Here is a 7,582-nt window from a genome sequence, read left to right on the forward strand (position 1 = left end):
CTAGGAAAGACAAACAGAGGTGGCTTTATTGTTATTGCTATTGAAATGTTTCATCGAATGTAGCAAGTTTGAAAGCACAAGATCAAACCACACATTCGAACCTGGCGAACGCAGTTTTAGACTCGGTCTAACGTCAGCTACTATGTAACAAGGAGTATGAACGTGTCAGGAAGGAAGTCTTAGGAATGTCCTAGATCAGTTACAGAACATGATGAATTGTATCTGTAGGAAAAGGGGACACACTCACTTCTAAGCAGTGGTGTTAAATATTTGAGAGATCAAGATTTTCTTCATAATGCTATTGCAAAGTAAGTTATTACAGAGCTACAACCATAACATACCAGAAAAACTTCATCAAAATAAATGTTTCTCTTCCTTAATATATATCCCTTATGAAAGGTTTCAGTCATCATTTACCCTTGGCACATTCCCTAAAAGTTTTTGAGCAATTTCAAACACTATAAGAAAATAAAAAAGTCTTCCAAATCTGATTAAAGTGTTCTATCCTATGAGGGACAACAGATTGGAGTGCAAGCTGACCCCTCTATTAAACATTGGAGAATCCATAAAGATGGAAGTCTCTCATAGGAAGTTTGTGTCATTAATCAAGAAGTCCTATGAGGAACAGAATTAAAGCATAGATATTTGCCAGTAAACTTTAAAAAAAAATCCTCAGAGATTTTGACACACCAGTCATTTAATCAAAATCCAAATGTGAATTCACTGAAGGACTGTAGTTGTGCATCAGACAGACGCTGGGGCTTAGTTTACAGTTTGTCTTTTAACAGTGTTGTTCATAAAAACAGATTTTTGTTTTCACATACAAAGCATATGAACATAAAATAGTCAAATATTCGTACACTGCAAACATGTGAGCCATTCTGTTCAGAAATAAAATGACATCTTATTGTGCACCAGAAACAGGCTAGTAGTGTCACCTGAGCCACCAGGACCAAAGATTTTCAACTGTGCTACTGCATTTAGGTATGGGAAACCTCTAAAACGCCCTACATTTGGGAATACCAAAAGGTATATTCTTACTACAGATCAATTAGTTAAGTTTGCAAAAGTTTAGCAGGTTTGTCTAATTAAGGTTTTTTAATCTTTTCTGTATATGCGTTTAGACCTTTGTACCACTGAAGCTCTGAGAGACACAGGAATCAACCATTATGTTGAATTCAATATTCCCTCTCCTTATTTATCCATCAAGCCAATCAGCAGAACAGTCATCAATATCGGTATTAGAGCACCACCACCACTGGTATCTAAACAGCCTTCCCTGAAGTGAAGCAGGCAATTTGTACCTCCAAGTTCCTGTTCCCAGTTCCTACAGATTTGGATAGATGTCCCTGCATTTGCCACACATGCTAATAGTGCTGGAGGTTTTCTGCATGAACCTACCCATTAGAGATTTGCTTTGGACAAGTCAAATTTTTGTAGAGTATGAAAGAAATCTTTACTTGCTGCTTCCTTGCATCAACGGCTTCACGTCTCCTCAAGCCTTGCAAAAACACAATGCATTTTTTGCAAAATGCTACATTTACGTAGAAATTAGCTTACACTATATTAAATACCATGTTCTTAAATCACAGATTTCAAATTTTCCTATACTTATGGTTATAAAGCTTAGACATGCAAGTGAACAGTGCCACTGAATTCAGCTTTGCTGATTTCATGGGTTCACAATTCCTGTTCATACAGTAAGAAAGACCTACATATTCCAGCTCTTGATTATATATTTCCAACAGATGTTAGCACACGTAATGTCCATCAGCAGCCATGCAACCTGGCATCCCTAAAACATGAGGAGGTTCAAACAACTTCATCTGTGTCTTTCTGCCTTGGCAGCTTATCATATATACCCAAGTTTCATGTGAAACTACCCATCACCACTTGTCGCACTGCCGCTTAACTGAGCACAAGATTAATCGAGACATTCATCAAACACTAAGGCCTATAGAGCTGCTGTGAGAAAACACAAGGTCCTACACTAAATTATGTAAAGAGTCAGTAGCAAAGACAGCAAAAATGTCCTCCCTAAAGGAACATGGTTGTGTTTAGGTGATTCAACGTTGACATAAACAGTCTATGAGTTCATCTCAGCATAACAATTTTGATCTCTTTGGACAGATTATGTAAAACTGTCCAAACCACAGACTTCATCCCAATGAAAGTGATCTTCATATCAGTACATTTAGAGGGCTCAAATAAATAATTGTGGGCCCAAGCAGCTAAAATACAAGCAAGCCTTTACCACCTGTGAACTCCGGTGACTGACAGCACAGGGGATAGGACCTGGATCAGAGCACACACAGACCACTGCTGGACCCGTATCCTAGGGACCCTCAGGACACTGGGAAAAAACAGCGTCAGCTGATACCCACAATGACTGAAAACATGGCACTTCAAGCCCAACATAATCAACATGGCATTAGAAATGAACACTGATGTAAGAAGCTGCATTCACACTGCACAGCCCAGACACTTTTCAGTTTCCTTTCACTAAGAGCAGGCAGAGGAAAAGACAACATGGACCATTAGATTAATTACTTTTCATGGACACACACATAGATGGACATCCATCAGACAATGTTTACTGACCTGTGAGCTCTTGGAAAAACCAGAGCATATCAAGGACTTAGCCAGCCAGGGTTTGTGCCTGATTTTGAAAAGCATAGCAGTGTGATGGAAGGGTAAGAGCAATGAGCTACTCCACACAATCTACGATGCAAGTAGCACAGTGTATATGGAGTACTGTCTGCCCTTTCCAGTACATTTAGGGACTGCAAACATTACAAATTAAAGATCCCATTTAATAAAAACATGATCAACATCAATCAACGTAATTTCAAAATCAAAATGTTTATGCCAGGAATTTGATTGTTATATTTAATTGAGTTAAATGAGGAAGAAACTTAAGATGCTTCAGAAATAACTTCTCAGAAATATTTCAGTTCATGGGAAATAAAAGATTTGAGATTTTATTGGAATGAAAATCCTGAACAAACATAGATTCAAGAAAGCATAAAATACAGCTAAGAAAAAAACAAAAGGGATGCTTTATAGCTTATTGTTGGCCATAGGCACAAGCCATTCAGGACAAGCAGGAGAAAAGGGAAAAAAAAAAGAGAAAAACAATTCAGACAAAACAAACTTGACACACTGAAGATTAAAAACCATGGTAGTATTCCCATGATTTGCCTCTTTCCAACCCATTCTCATATTTTTTTACTCTGTCCAATGAGTATTTTGTGTCTATAGCCACCAACTATGGAGTATCCTAAACGGGACAGACTCTCCTCCTTTTCCTATGCAGAAAAGCCACCACAAGCCCTTGCTTGAAGTTTCCTTTTGTGATGGAAAAACAAATACATTTAAGTTCTTCATTTTGCACACATAAAATCAAGTCATGGAGCACACGATATTTGACTAATGTATCTGACAGATAAAAAGACACTGATTTTTGTGGTAGAAAAACCTGAGTTTAGAGGGTATGTTAGCTCTACCCTCATCTCTACTTGGCACACAGTAAAAATCTTAAATAGAAATTATGCAGTTTCATTGGGAAAAATCAAAAAATACAAAAACCTAGATTAGAAAAACCTAAACTTTTTCCTTTCAAAAAATCATTTCATACAAACCTAAGAACTAATCCTTGCCAAACGTGGTCAGATTCTTTGAGCTCAGCATACAAGAGTTTGAAGTGTAATCATCACCATCACTAGCTATTCTCAGTTGACTTTTCACTTCTTAAAAGACTCCTAATGTCAGTCTTCCTACAAAAACCTGATTAAGATCAAAACCTCCTCACTCAACTGCTCATTTCCACCATTCTAGAAAGAACAAACCACTTCAAAAGCAGCAGAATGATCTGCCTATCTAATTTTAAAAGCTTCAGATTTGACAGAGTGCCAAAAATCAATGTGCTGAATTTGTTAACTTAAATCTATGGTGTGCCTAGACTACTTTAAATGTAAGATATGCTTGAAATAGTCTCTATTTAACAGCATTCATATTCCTATATTTAGAAATTGACCCTCTTCATAAAGTATATATTTAGATACTTACAAGAGTTGAATGTAGTTCCTAAAATAAGTAACTGCTACTTTTAAAAAAAATTGCATTTTACAGTAATTCAGTACAGCTAAGACAAATAAAAGTTACAAGGCTAGTATGAACTAAAAATCACTTTTCCTTGGGAAACCAAACCAAACCAAACCAGCCCAACCAACCAGGTCATTCCACTTCACAACATCTTTATGCAAGGGAGTGGGAGAAGCAAACTGTCTCCACTCCCAAAACCTTTTCCCATCTTATCATCTGGCACTTCTTACCCGGAAGCTGAGCCCCTCCTCATAGAATGTCTACAGTTCACTTACTAAATGCTGAAATGTGTCACCTTAGGGAGTTTTTCCATGCTGTACCTTCACCATGATGCTTATAAGAAACACAAACCAGACCACCAGTATGTTTCAGAAACAACCTGCTGCACTGATTAATACCATATCACTGCTTCCATCTGCCTAGATCACTTTTCCCCTCTTCTTATAACTGGGGTGTGAGCTCTTTCAGACAAGTGCCACATTTTTGTTCTTATTTGTGTAATACCTATTACAGTATTTTTCTGATTCTTGATTAACTAGGATTACAGTTGCATTACTAGAATGCAAACAAGACAAAAATTATGCAAAACCCACCAGCCTAAGCATACTTACTCTATAAAATGTACCCAAGTGAGTCTACAGATAATCTCCAGTACTATTTCAGATACGGGTAATGCTCTCCCAGTAGGACTGCCCATTAACTGTGGAACCAGTATTGTTAATTATTTCATCAGTGAGCACCTAAAATCAAAGAAGCTGGGGAAAACACATTTACCTCAATCTCTCAATTCATCTGAGGTATCCTGAATTCCAGCTGTCTCACCACTTGTTGTCAAACTTTCAAGTCAAAATTGTATCATTTTATATTGCTAATGCAAAGAAAAACCTGTGTCATACTGAAAGGGCAGAGCATACACTGAATACTGGGAAAAATTAGCACTTCATGTGAAAGAAACTTTCATGCTAACAGAAAGACAGCACTTTCATGTTAACAGAACTGTCCAGCTGTCAACAGCAGCCTTGCACCAAAGGGATTAAGGAACAGCACAGATGTGCAGATTAAGTCCAAAGATGCTTTGAAACACATCTGTGAAAGGTCCCTGTATGGATCAGTAATGCCAGATCCTCCACAACTGCTGCATGTTTTGATGTAAGCTGCAAGCTGATGTATTTTGGACATCTGTTCCAAGCGTTACCTGTGGCATTTTGGCTTGCTCGCCACTAGACCAAGTGTCACGCAATCAAAACAGGCCCCACATCCATCACAGTCAGCAGCCGGGCAGTGTCACCCATCAGCAGGCCGGGAAGCTCCGTGCTCTGACAGCCACCGAAACCTCTGTGGAAAATGAGCCCCCGCTGCCTGCGAGAGCAGTAAAAGGACCAGAATTGCTGACTGGTAGTGGCAGCCAAGCTTCTTCCCCTGGAAAATGTCATCTGAAATTCTGAAAGCGCCATCTCCAAGATTCCCTAGCCCAAAGGTACATCACACATCCTACACCATCACCGGAGCTCAACGCCAATCCTGACGTCGTATCACAGTCCTAAAAGGGTGAGACACTGATGTACTTTTTGAGCAAGGAGTGAGACAGAGGCTTTGGACCGCTAGATACAATTTTCCAAGTGACAGTAAAAATCTCATAGCATCTCTCACTTTCATTAATCCACTTTATCCAGCTGCCCATGCTAAGCATGTTTCATCAACTTTCGTGTTTGTATCCTGCGCAATCCCCCTCAGATTTCCTTCTGAAACCACTTGCCACAGAAAAATTACCTCTAAAGATGAACAGAAGCCAGATGTGTCCAGAAACAAAAATGAAAAGACTCTGTAACTGGGCTTATGACTAGAGTATATTAAAGCATTGAGCGGGTAAAGAGAGTAGTACTTTGCTGACATATTTTTGCTAGTATTTTATAGCAAAATTATATGGAAAATTTCAGATATACCTGTCAACATCCAGCCCCATAAAGCAAATTGCAACTTTTGTTTATGTTCTCTATCCTGCATTAAATGTTTGGGGTTTTTTTATAATACACCAAAAGGGAAAAACATCTGGGTAGATGCATTTGTGGCCCAACACAGGTCTTCCTAGAAAACTCATCCTTTAAAAAGCAAAACACCTAAGTACTATAAAAAGAGCCATAGCTTATAACTAATGATGTTGGCTTGCAAGTGAAAACTTTGTATGTGAAAAGGCAGTCAGATGACAGACTGTGGACTCCCATGATACAAACACCAACGTTACTGTGCCATCACCATAGAAAATCTGAGGGCATAAGAACTGAAACAGCTGGAGAGTAACCAGTGAACCCACAGTACCCTGCCAGGACAACCATGTGGCCAAGAACTGGGGAAAAAGCAGTCCAAGATGTCATAACAGAAAATAAGGGCAATATTTACTTTAGAGGACTTTTAGAGAAATGCTAATTCTGTGAATTCGAAGAAATAAAGGAACTGTGGTTGCAGCATGTGTGTGAGACAGAAGGCTGAAACCCACACAAGACAATACTTTAAGCTAAGACTCCTGCTGTACCTCTGCCTAAAGGGCTGAGCTGGAGCAGATGAAGGAAGACAATGGCTGCATATAACTTCCTATCTACTCTGTAAGGGTGTTGTGGGAGTTGGTTAATCAGTGAGGGTAGAACAGATAAAACAGTAAGTTACTACTAGTTTGAGCTCTTTGAAAGTCTAAGTCTTGCCACCAAGAACAAAAAATTTTATTCCATTTTCTTCCTCCACACAGACTGCCCCAGTTTGTTTTGATGGCATGTCTGAAGTGGAACAACTTGTCCTCGATCTACAATTGATGCTCAAAACAGAACCCCTGAGACACTAGCTGCAGTTCTGTGAACCTCATAGAAATAAAGCTACAGAGCACCAGGTCTTCAATATTTCATGAAGAAATCTGACAAAATATTTACAAACGTAGTAAACACCAGAACAATTTCACAAAGGCATATTCTGCTTCATTCTTGCACATGCTCGTGCCATTACTATGCTTCTATTTAAAAAGCTAGAAAATGAGAAGGGAAAGAATCCTTTAAATACAACTCCACTCTTTATGTTTGTATGAGGATTATTTAATGGAATCGGGAAATACTTGTAGTTAAAGATGACATGCAACTAGAATAGAGTGCTACACCTGCAGCTATTGCCATCTGCTTCTATGTTCTTGATGTCTTCATTCTACTGCACCTATGTTTAATATGCTGTCGTGCATACCCTGCTTAACAGCACAAGTAGCAACATAGCTATAGCAAGGGCAGGACAAAGTCCTAAAGTAAAGGACGTGACAGCAAAAGACAGAAAGAAAAAAAAAGGAATCAAATCAGAGAATCCCAATAATAAATAAAACGTGGAGAGTTGCAGCTATGGGTTTAGAACACCACGTCTCAGATTAACCGCGAGGACCGGCACCGGGCTGTCATCTAATCCCCGGGCACGGGCGCGGAGCACCAACTTGAGGCGGCGGCGGCGGCAG

This window comes from Corvus brachyrhynchos, unplaced genomic scaffold (assembly GCF_000691975.1).
Source record: "Corvus brachyrhynchos isolate BGI_N302 unplaced genomic scaffold, ASM69197v1 scaffold14, whole genome shotgun sequence".
NCBI lineage: Eukaryota > Metazoa > Chordata > Aves > Passeriformes > Corvidae > Corvus > Corvus brachyrhynchos.